Consider the following 12160-nt stretch of genomic DNA (forward strand, 5'->3'; position numbering starts at 1 on the left):
GAGAATTGAAGACACAATGAAATGTTGTGGATGAAGAGAGAGAGTTGAGAAGACATTTCATTATTTTGTTGTTAATTAATTTAAGCGTCCTCCAAGATTTATGAGTAGTCGTTGTCCTTTGTCCTCTAATAAATTTCTCATTTGTTAATTATGCTTTTTGTTCTCTTGTTTTTTAAGATGTAAGTTTTTAACCACGGAGAAAGGAAAGAATATATAATGAGGTGAAGATTGCTATAGATAGATGATATCATTATGCCACCCTAAAATCCTATATGGTAATATATATTAATAACCAAATTAGTGAAATTGTATGTGTTCGAGATAAAGGTTTAAGGTGTTGCAATAATCCACTATAATTTCTTCTTCTTGTTCTTTTTTTTCCCGTTTCAAATAAATTTGATAACTTTTTAATCCAGTGCTAGCACATAGCTTGATTTATAACAAATAAGCTTATGTAGCCTGAGTCAATCACTTAATTGAAATATTTATAGCCTCATTTCGTGCTTGATTTATCCAGTCAACCACTTAATCATTTTATAGGACATAAAATGCAAAACTCCTTCAAAGAATTCAGAGCAGATTTTCACAAACATTACAGAAAATGTAGTAACCCTCAGCAAGCATCTGCCAACTTGTCTAGCCGGCTTAAAAATGGAACAGAAGATTGTTACTTTTTGTGTGACCACTTCGAGAGTGAAGTGTTTTAGGTTAGAATAGTTTAGGGCATGTATCATTTACTTCCTTTACTATTATAGAATATCTTTTTTTTTGTTCGAATGTAGGAAATTTTGGAGACGAATAGGAAGAATAGAGAGAAATTATCATTCAACTATGTAGGCAGATTGAAGTCGTTTCTGCAAATTCAATTAGAGCTGCAAGAAAAGGAATGTTGAGAAATAAGACGTATTGACCTATTCCGGGAAGCACACTCTAAAAGTGGCAAATTTGTGAATCAGACAGCTGAAGATGCACATGTAATCAATTTTTTTTTTTATTTTCGTCTTGTTTTTCATTTCTATATTCACTCGCTCATACTGACACACTTAATTAATATGTGCAGAATCAAATGGTAGAATTACAATCCAACCCCATTCGAGGAGGTTCCCAACCACTAACAGAGGAAGATATCAGTGAGATGGTTTTGGGTAGACGACCTAAATTTGTAAAAGGCCTAGGTTGGGGCCCTAAACCTAAGTCAAGAAAGGGTAGCATCTCATCGAGTTCGTCATCTACTCAAGGAACGGAAAGTAAGGAGGTGAGGGAATTGAAAGCCAATTTTGAACAATTTCAATCGAGGATTAAGGAACTTGAAGACTTTAAAAAATAAATGAGGAACATGCAAGACAAATGGAAGAAATGAAAAAAAAGGTTGAAGACATGATACGATCACAGAGAGGAGGACTATCGAATTAGGTATTATTATTTCATTATTTAGTTGTCTAATATGTTGCTATCCTGTAGTTATGATAGCAATGTAGTTATATCTTACTAGTAGCTTTATGATAAAGAATTGTTGGCTATCCTGCAGTTATGGTAGCCAAACAAGTGAATTTTGATGTGTTTTTTTGTCATTATTGGTGTTTTTGGATGTTTTTGTGTGTTTATGGATGTTTATGAAGTTTGGTTTAGATTGTTTTAAGGGGAAAGTTGGAGTTTTTTTGTGTGCTCGTTGATGTTTATGAAGTTTGAATGTTGTGGGGGTGGGTAGAGTTTGGTTAGAATCGTTTTGGAGTTAAACTTGGAGGTTTTTGTGTGTTTTTTTATGTTTATGAGCGTCGAGAATGTCGTGAAGGGTGGGTAGAGTTTGGTTATACTCATTTGTCATTAAACTTGGAGTTTTTGTGTGTTTATGGATGTTTATGAAGTTTGATATTGTGGGGGGTGGGTTGAGTTTGATTTAGATTGTTTTGGGGGGAAGTTGAAGTTTTTTGTGTGTTCGTTGATGTTTATGAAGTTTGAATGTTGTGGGGGTGGTTAGAGTTTGATTATAATCATTTTGGAGTTGAACTTGGAGGTTTTAGTGTGTTTTTGGATGTTTATGAGTGTCGGGAATGTCGTGGGGGGTGGGTAGAGTTTGGTTATACTGGTTTTGCCATTGAACTTGGAGTTTTTGTGTATTTGTGGATGTTTATGAAGTTTGAATATTATGGGGGGGAGGGGGGGGGGGGGTGAGGGGGGGTGAGGGTTAAGATTCGTGATACTCGTTTTGGAGTTAAACATGGAGTTTTTTGTTTGTTTATGGAAGTGTATAACATTTGAATGTTTTTGTTTTGTTGTAGGATACTGTTCGGAGATAAGGTTGGACAATTGTTAGAGATGCTATGTTATGTTGGAGATGTTATGTTCTAGACGTTGTTTTCATGTTTTTCTTTTGTGTATTTCTGAAGACATATTTCTTGAATTGTTTTCATATTGTTTCTTTCATGTATTTGTGAAAACATATTTTTCTTTTATGTAACTTTTCTCTATTTTAGCTAATAAAGAATAGTATGAATTTCGTTTGTTTGTTTTATTTGGAGTGAATATGTTTGAGTTAACTAATGATATTTTATAGGTTATTAAGATCAAATTAAAAAGAAATTAAATATTTAACAGTTGAAATTGAACCCAACCGTCGGGAGTTATAGGAACTACTGACGTAAGGAAGGGATCGTCGGGAGTTATTGGAACTCTTGATGCAGGGAAGGGATCGTCGAGAGTTACTGGAATTCCCAATGCAGAAAAAGGACCATCGGGATTTACATGAACTCCAGCGATGTAGGGACCGTCAGAAGTTATAGGAACTTCTGACGTGGGGAAAGAACCATCGGAAGTTGTCAGAACATCAATGACATATATTACCCATCAGTAGTTCTTATAACTCCTGATCCTGTACATTAGTCCTCGGGAGTTACTGAACAACTCACAACAGATTTCTCCCGACGAGCAGTACGTCATTGGGAGAGTATCTATAGACGCGTTTTCCACCATTTTCTAGTGATTTTAAGCATCGGGAAAGGTGTGATTTCTTGTAGTGTACCTGTTGGGATTGGTGTCCTAATTCTTCCGGATTCTCGGTGTTTTGTAAAGATGCACATTATTCAATGAATAAAATAATTGTTATTTAATTCTGGCATGTATTCATATCCAATAAACAAAGTTCCTTGGTTATCTTACGTGAACTTAAGCATGTATATGTGATATACAAGTGGATCATGCCTTAAGTGATAACCTAAATAGGTCTGTAGTATAAGGATGAAGGTGGGATTCCTGATCCTAGTGACACTACGGATACGATCTGCATTGTAGAGGTTCGCAAGTGTTGTAAACTACTATAGATGGTAGATTTTGACCATTCATGTAGAGACGTGGAGCGGAGGTGTCCTATACAAGGAGTTTGTATAAAACTTGGACCACGAGATGGCTAGACTCTGTATATAACGCTGTTGATACTAGAGACTTGCATCTCATCTAAACGGCCATAGGTGACACGACCTCAATCCTAATTGTTTTGAGAACTCCTGTCTTTGAGGGCAGTCCTTTGATTAGTATGGGTGAGAGTGGCCAGATTGCCAACTCAACATGACTACCTTTTTGGGGACTTGTTTGATCTGGGAGCTGGGAACTCAATCCATAAGATGGAATTCACTCCTTTCCCGAAGCAGGGATAAGTAGAGATACTGCTCCCTTAAGAGCTGATTCTGGGGCTTAAACATAGTGGCCAGAGCTTCTCTTTGGAAGAGAAGACTCAGTCATAGTAGGACTATGACTGATGTTCATTAGAGGGATTAGTAGTACTTGAGGAGACAAATATAACTACAGGGACATAACGGTTATTGGCCCAACTGTACTTACGAGCGATCTGTGAAGGGTTGTCGCACTGCTCATTGGTTAAGATAGACACATAATATATCTGTGGTAAGGAGATTTCAGCTGTCGGTCTTTAGTGAAGTGCCTGGCAGTTAACGGATGGTGGATCCCATGACTAAAGAGTTTAATCAGTTATTTACGTACCGTTGGAGCTTCGAGCTACAGGTCCATGAGGTCCCCTTGGTGGTTCAATGGATTCAGTTGAGGATCAGTTCTTGCTATTGATTTGAAATTTTCAAATTGATAAGAGGTATTTTGATTATATATGATATAATCGGGTTGATGTATGAGATACATCTAGTGGAGGATTGATGTAAATGAGATTTACATTAAGTACCATGGAAAAGAAAAAGAACTATGGTTTATATGTTTCATGAGATGAAATATTAAAACTATGGGTTATAAATATAGAATGATAAGTTGGTTATCATTTATGTTTATAATAATATTAATTATTGGATAATTAATTATTTTTCTTTTGAATAACCAAAATAGTGGGTGGTTGTTGATCATGGTAACCGTGAGTTTAAAAGGAAAATGGTTTTCCTATTTTCAAGAAGAAGTTTTTTTACAAAAGTTTGAAATTTTTTTTGAGTTTTCTCTCCACGCAAAAGAAACTCATGAAGTCGTCAAGTAATTACGGATTTACTAAACGACGGCTGGGCTAGCTAAACGATCGTGTAATATTTACTAAACGATCGCATAGTTTTGCTAGACGATCGCTGGCCCAAGGTAAACGATCGCGTAGTGTCTGTAGGCGACAGACCGAGCTAAAGGATGAGCTAAACACGCATAGCTTTTGTTAGACGATCGCATAGCTTTATCTAAACAATTGAGCATCGACTATACGATAGGTCTTTGCCATCTCCTACTTGCCCAGTCGTGTACGCGATCAGTGTTTCCTCCTTCGTCTGCCTTATACCAATTTCGAACAGAGCCTACTCTCTGGATTCTCACACCGAGAATTCCAAGGTCACTTTATTGGTGGTGTCTGACTCAATTCGTCACCGTCGAGGTTTTCTCGAGGCCATTCGTGGTATTGTGGAGGCCATTTGTGTTGCTGAGGAGTTCGTGACCGAGGAGATCGTTAAGGAAGAGCGTGAAGTATCGTGCTGTGTTTGTTGCGGTGTTGCGGTCGTGTAGATCGAGCGCTCGTGGTTGCTGTTGTTCGATCAGAGTCATGAAACGGAGCGTGGAGACGCATCCTCATATGTGCATAGAGTTTGATCTCTGTTCATTTTAGTTTATTCATGCTGTAATTTCTCTATTTGAATTGTATAACTGTTTGTATTGAAGTCGATTGTAAATGTATTATTCATTCATGATTGTAATTTGGAATAATCTTGTTCCGCTGCTCAAGGAAATCTCATAATCTGATTTCCTTCAATTGGTATCAGAGCCAGGTTCTCTGATATTCCAAATTACAGATCTGAATCGAACGCATTTTTCATTCGTGGTGGGATTCTGCATTTGTGATTAACCATTTTCTGCATTTATGGATGAATTTGATGAACGTTTCGGGTTTAAGTTGCTTTTTTGTTAAAGTTTTCAGTATTACAATGTGTTCATTGTAAGGGCCGCTGTGTTTTTGGGCGAAATTAACTTTTCAATTGAGTCTGTAATTCGAAAAGTACGAGTTCGTCGAGTCGTTCGTGATGAAGCTTCGGCGCATGGCAATGCAGTTCTCAACGAAGAAGAAGATCAAGTGTTGGTCGGATCGTGTAGCCTCAAGTAAACGATCGTTTAGATATTTTTTGTAGACAATCGTGTAGTATTTTCTAATCGATCGTTTAGCTAATGCTAAGCGATGGGGTAAATCGTTTACCATATCGCGTAGCGTTGGTTGGATATCTCGTAGGCGCTGGAGGTAGACGATCGTAGTGGGAGCATGCGATGCTCCTCATTTAGTAGAAGGCACGCGCTAGATGATCGTGTAGTTAGCAAGCTTCATTGCTTAGTTGCTACTTATGCGATACGAAAATGCTAGCTAAGCAATTGCGGAATGTCGGCATTTTGCAGAGCGCGCTAAGCGATCATGTACTTCAAGCTTCATCACTTCGTAAAGGTACACGATTGTGTAGTAATAACTAATCGATCATTTGGATTTTTCTAGACGATCGTATAGTGAATGCTAAACGATCGTTTAACTCTGGGAGCATAGGTAAGCGATAGAGCAAAGCGTATGTTTTATCGTGTAGACGATCGTGGGGTGCTTAGTACACGATGGTTGGAGAAGCGATGCTTTGTCGAGCAGTACAAGACCTGGTTTGCCTGTTTGAACCGGAAACTCCATATTTTTGTAATAGTTAGCTTTTCTTTTTGTATTTTAAGGCAATTTTACCCGGTTCATCAACTTTTATTGCTTATACATGTGATGTATGGTGCTTATACATCAAAGTATTTGTCATATAGTTAAAACCCACCATAGGTTGTGCAATTATCGTGCATCATGTATTATAAATGTTATAATATTGCATGAAGAAATTACTTGAAAGCATGCGCATGCATCGTGAAATATAAGAGTTATATTTTGCATGCATTCAGCATTATCATTCATCATCCTTTCATTATAATTGTTATAGTCTAAGGGTGAATAGAAGTTTGTTTTGCTTGTTTCATTATTGTTTTGTATAAGTGTTATATAAAAGAAGTAGCAATGAATGGACAATGCATTGAGCATGACACTTACGCTGTTTATAATCGTTATGAATGCCTTGCATGTGTTAGCTTAGTATTGTGGTTGTTTCCGTTTATAAGTGTTACAAAGGAAATTAGACCTAAAATCAATAATTCAAAGTTGCATGCGGACTTAGGGTGAACTCAAGTTTTTAAAAGGGTTTTAAAAATTGGAATGAGATAGACCTAAGTTCAATTGGTTCTAAAGAGTTTAGTAACCTAGATTAATCTTTTAAAATTGGTTTAATAGGATTAAATTGGTTGAAATAAAAGATTAAATTTATTGTAAACTTATATATAAGGGACCTTTTGTCTAAGGTGGGTTCTGGCTAGGATGGGATTCTTAAGTTGATCGAAACGTAACACCCCTACCAGGGAACCTACTTGGAAAGGTGAATTAGTTAAATTTTCAACAAGCATTCAACGATTTGGTCAAAGACTCCGTTAAAGAGTTTAATGGATGATGAACAAAAGTTGTTTGACTATCCAAGGTAAATGTTACTCTTCGGAAAACCTAAAAGTCACTTAGTTAAAATGCTTAGCCGTGTTTTTTCTAAGTAAGCTAAACCCTAGGTTATAAAATACTTAGTGGGAGGAAGAGGCATATTAGATATGTCTATGATTCCACTCACGTTTCTCCTTGTATGTTCACACCTCAAGATGGCCAGGATGCATCCCCCTTCGGATGGTGTTTGCATGAGTCAATATCAAGGTGGACGGAGAGAATATTTATAGCAAGTGGGTGAAGGGTGTGTGTCAACACGTCCTATGGTCTCTGTCATTGGTTCACACCGTGAGATCATTCTGTATGCCCTCGTAGTTCATAATGGATAGGGTCGCTTTAGGTTTTGGCCCAATCTCAATTCAGAGGAGGGATAACTGACCGTCCTTCGGCGGCTTTTGTCTTAAACCTTTGAAGCGTTATTGTGAAACTAGATGTCACATGGGGTTCATGTTAGTTTTACTAAAACCTTATTGGATGTTGTTTTATTTTACAATGGGTATTTGCTTAAATACTAACGTAGGTGAATATGTTTTTATTTTCAGCTACTTGTTAGTATTTCTGTTTAAAGTTTTTAAAAATGACCGATTATTTATAGTGGAAAGAATCGTGTGAAATGAATTTCGTGGCAAACAACCTCTATCCCACTACTCTCCAAAAGAGGAGACAAGACAGTAAATACGATTTATTGGTCTTGAAGACATGTCTGGTAGAGAATGATGATTCTGCCTGGATCCTTGATTCAGATGCTACCAATCATGTCAATTCCTCTTAACAAGGATTTAGTTCCTGGCAAACATTGCCACAAGGAGAGATGACTCTTCGAGTCGGTACTGGTGAGGTTGTTTCAGCTGTTGTTGTAGGCAGACTGAAGTTATTTGTTGACAAGAAACATTATCTGTTACTAGATAATGTTTTTGTAGTTCCTCATATTAAGAAAAAATTAATCTCAGTTGTTTTTGTAGTTCCTCATATTAAGAAAAACTTAATCTCAGTTGTTTTTGTAGTTCCTCATATTAAGAAAAACTTAATCTCAGTTTTTTGTCTCATTGAACAAGGCTACACCATCTTTTTTTCTGAGAATAAAGTTTTTATTTTCAAGAATGGAATGGAGATTGGTTATGGTTCAATGAAAAATAACTTATATGTACTAAGGTCGTTAGTCATAAAAGCCTTGTTTAACACTGAAATGTTCAGTTGGGCAGCAACAGCTGAAAGAGCAAAGGTTTTTCCAATGAAAAATGCCCATCTTTGGCATCTAAGGTTAGGTCACATCAACCTCAATAGGATTGAGAAGTTTGTGAAAAGTGGAATTCTAAAGAGTTTAGAAGAAAACTCCTTGTCGGTATGTGAATCATGCCTCGAAGGCAAGATGACCAAATCACCTTTTACTGGAAAAGGTTACAGAGCCAGGGAAGCCTTGGAGCTTATACATTCATACCTCTGTGGTCTGATGAATGTTAGAGCTCGAGGTAGGTATGAATATTTCATCTCTTTCATAGATGATTATTCAAGGTTTGGGTATCTCTTCCTAATGCAACGTAAGTCTAAAGCCCTTGACAAGTTCAAGGAGTATAAGGCTAAAGTTGAAAACTTGTTAGGTAAGAAGAGAAAAACACTACAATCTGATCGTGGTGGAGAGTATATGAACCTCCAATTCCAGAACTATATAATAGAACATGGGATTACGTCCCAACTCTCGACCCCTGGTACACCTCAACAAAATGGTGTATCAGACAGGAGAAATAGGGCTTTATTGGACATGGTTCGGTCTATGATGAGTTATGATCTTCTTCCAGACTCATTTTGAGGTTATGTAGTGTAGACTGCATGTTATATCTTGAACAACGTTCCCTCGAAAAGTATTTCTGAAACACCTTTTGAGTTATGGAGAGGCTTTAAAGGTAGTTTACGCCACTTCAGGATTTGGGGCTATCCGACACATGTGCTAGCAACTAACCCAAAAAAGTTGAAACCGCATTCAAAATTTTGCCTCTTTGTGCGCTACCCCAAGGAAACGAGAGGAGGATACTTCTATGATTTGAGTGAGAATAAAGTGTTTGTTTCCACTAATGTCATTTTCTTGGAAGAAGATCACATGAGGGATCATAAGCCACGAAGTAAGCTCGTTTTACGTGAGATCTCTAGTGAGACTAAGACTGCTGAGGGTTCAATAAGAGTTGTTGAACAGGCCAATAGATCAACAAGAGTTGTTGAGGTCGGAACATCTAGTCAACTATCTCAAGAGTTGAGACTGCCTCGACATAGTGGGAGGGTTATGAACCCATCGGATCGCTATATGGGTTTGACTGATGCCCAAAACATTATTACGAATGATGGGGTCGAGGATCCATTGTCTTTTAAGAAAGCAATGTAGGATGTTAACAAAGATGAATGGGTTATGCCATGAACTAGGAAATGGAGTCTATGTACTTCAATAATGTCTGAAAGCTTGTTAATCCACTTGATGGGGTAATACCTATTGGGTGTAAGTTGTTCTTTAAGCAAAAGAGAGGTGTAGATCGTTGGAGAAGCGATGCTTTGCCGAGCGGTACAAGACCTGGTTCGCCTGTTTGAACCGGAGACTCCGTATCTTTGTAACAGTTAGCTTTTCCTTTTGTATTTTAAGGCAATTTTATCCGATTCATCAACTCTTATTGCCTATACATGTGATGTATGGTGCTTATATATCAAAGTATTTGTCATATAGTTAAAACCCACCTTAGGTTGTGCAATTATCGTGCATCATGTATTATAAATGTTATAATATTGCATGAAGAAATTACTTGAAAGCATGCGCATGCATCATGAAATATAAGAGTTATATTTTGCATGCATTGAGCATTATCATGTATCATCTTTTTATTATAACTGTTATAGTCTAAGGGTGAATGGAAGCTTGTTTTGCTTGTTTCATTGTTGTTTTGTATAAGTGTTATATAAAAAAAGTAGAAATGAATGGACAATGCATTGAGCATGACACTTAGGTTGTTTATAATCGTTATGAATGCCTTGAATGTGTTAGCTTAGCATTGTGGTTGTTTTCGTTTATAATTGTTATAAAGGAAATTAGACCTAAAATCAATAATTCAGAGTTGCATGCGGACTTAGGATGAACTCAAGTTTTTAAAAAGGTTTTAAAAATTGGAATGAGATAGACCTAAGTTGAATTGTTCTAAAGAGTTTAGTAACCTAGATTAATCTTTTAAAATCGGTTTAATAGGATTAAATTGGTTGAAATAAAAGATTAAATTTGTTGTAAACCTATCTATAAGGGACCTTTTGTCTAAGGTGGGTTCTGGCTAAGCTTGGGTTCTTAAGTTGACGGAAATGTAACACCCCTACCTAGGAACCTACCTAGAATGATGAATTAGATAGATTTTTAACAAGCATGCGATGATTTGGTCAAAGACTCCGTTAAAGTGTTTAATGGATGATTATCAAAAGTTGTTTTACTATCCAAGGTAAATGCTACTGTTGGGAAAACTAAAAGTTACTTAGTTAAAATTCTTAGCCGTGTTTTTTCTAAGTAAGCTAAACCCTAGGTTATAAAATACTCGATGAGTGAACAATTTTTGGATTTTTGAGAACATTTTTACTTGTGTAAGTTTTTGGGAATTTCATAACTGTGAGTTGCTATTAATATTATTATATATATTGTAAATAGATATTGAAGGGTAAAGTCTAGAAAACGTAAATTGAGTTAGATTTTTATATAAATTAATAATTCATTAGACCATTTATGTTAAAAAAAAAAAAAAAAAAAAAATTGTGTGATTAACTTATTTGTTTAGCCTATATGTTGAAAGACCTTTAATTTATTTAAAATAAAATTAAAAGAATAGCAGGGTCTAAATTTTCTTTTAAAATTTATATTAGCCGCTGAGCTTAGCTAGATTATCAATAAATCACAAGTATAAAATAATTATGAATTATTTACAACTAATCTCAAGATTATTTTTCAAATAATGATATTACTTTGTGATTTTCTTTTTCCTTTTTGTATATTACTTTATTAGTGCTTTGATGTTAAATCTCCGATTTAATCGGGTACGAGGTCAAACCGGCAATTTAAATTGGGTCCTGATTAGGGATAGGACAAAGATGGGTGGGAATCCCCACCCTATCGCCAACCCCAAACCCCACCCCATCTCCACTCGAAATTTTTTAATTGTTGACGTTTATATCTACCTATATATATAATTACTGAAGCATTTCTTTCCAAATATAATAAATTGAATTTTTATTAAAATCATAATAAAAAGCACTTAATTATTAATTCAAACAAACATATCTAATAAAACTACTAACTTCTTATATTAAATTGCAATAATAAATTTACTTAATTTTAAATAATAATAATAATAAAATAATAAAATAAAAAATAGAGATTTTTACCTGCAGGGAAATAAATCCCCGAATTGAGATTCTCTGACCCTGACCCCCATGGGGACGGAGATGAGAAGTGCATTCTCGTCCCGTCCCAACCCAACTACGTTGCCATCCCTATCCTAGATGTAAGTGATACTGTAGTGAACTGGATTACCAAATCTTGTATATGTTGCTTATATCTTCACAATTTGTTTATCTTCTAACTTGTTATATTGGGATTATTGTAACATTGCATGTTGCTCTTGTTACATTGTGTGTTAGATAAACCTTCTTTCAAATTTCAATAAAAGAAATCAACTTATTGATTTTATAAGATAATTGGCATCTTATCTCCTAAATTATGTTATTTATTATTACTTTCTATGAATTATTTAAAACGAAAAAAAAAAAGGTATAAAAAGTACTAATGGTAGCTAGATCATCAATAAAAAAAAAAGGTATAAAAGTACTAGCTAGATCATCAATAAATGATGAGCATAAAATAATTATGAATTATTTACCACTAACCTCGAGATTATTTCATTTAAAAAAAATCATAACACAAAATAATAATAATATGTTCTTATTTTGTATCATAACAATTTGGCTATTTATTATTTTTAGTTTTGATTTTAAAAAGTGTACTCATTTTTCACAATTACTTTTTTTTTTTTTTTTTGCCACATAACCTTTTGCGAATGATTATAAAATTGTTAAAATTATTTTTGCTATTTTCAAATCTGAAATATACTTTAAACAATT

The sequence above is a fragment of the Benincasa hispida genome, chromosome 7, assembly GCF_027475165.1.
Source record: "Benincasa hispida cultivar pf3 chromosome 7, pf3_genome.v1.1, whole genome shotgun sequence".
Lineage (NCBI taxonomy): Eukaryota > Viridiplantae > Streptophyta > Magnoliopsida > Cucurbitales > Cucurbitaceae > Benincasa > Benincasa hispida.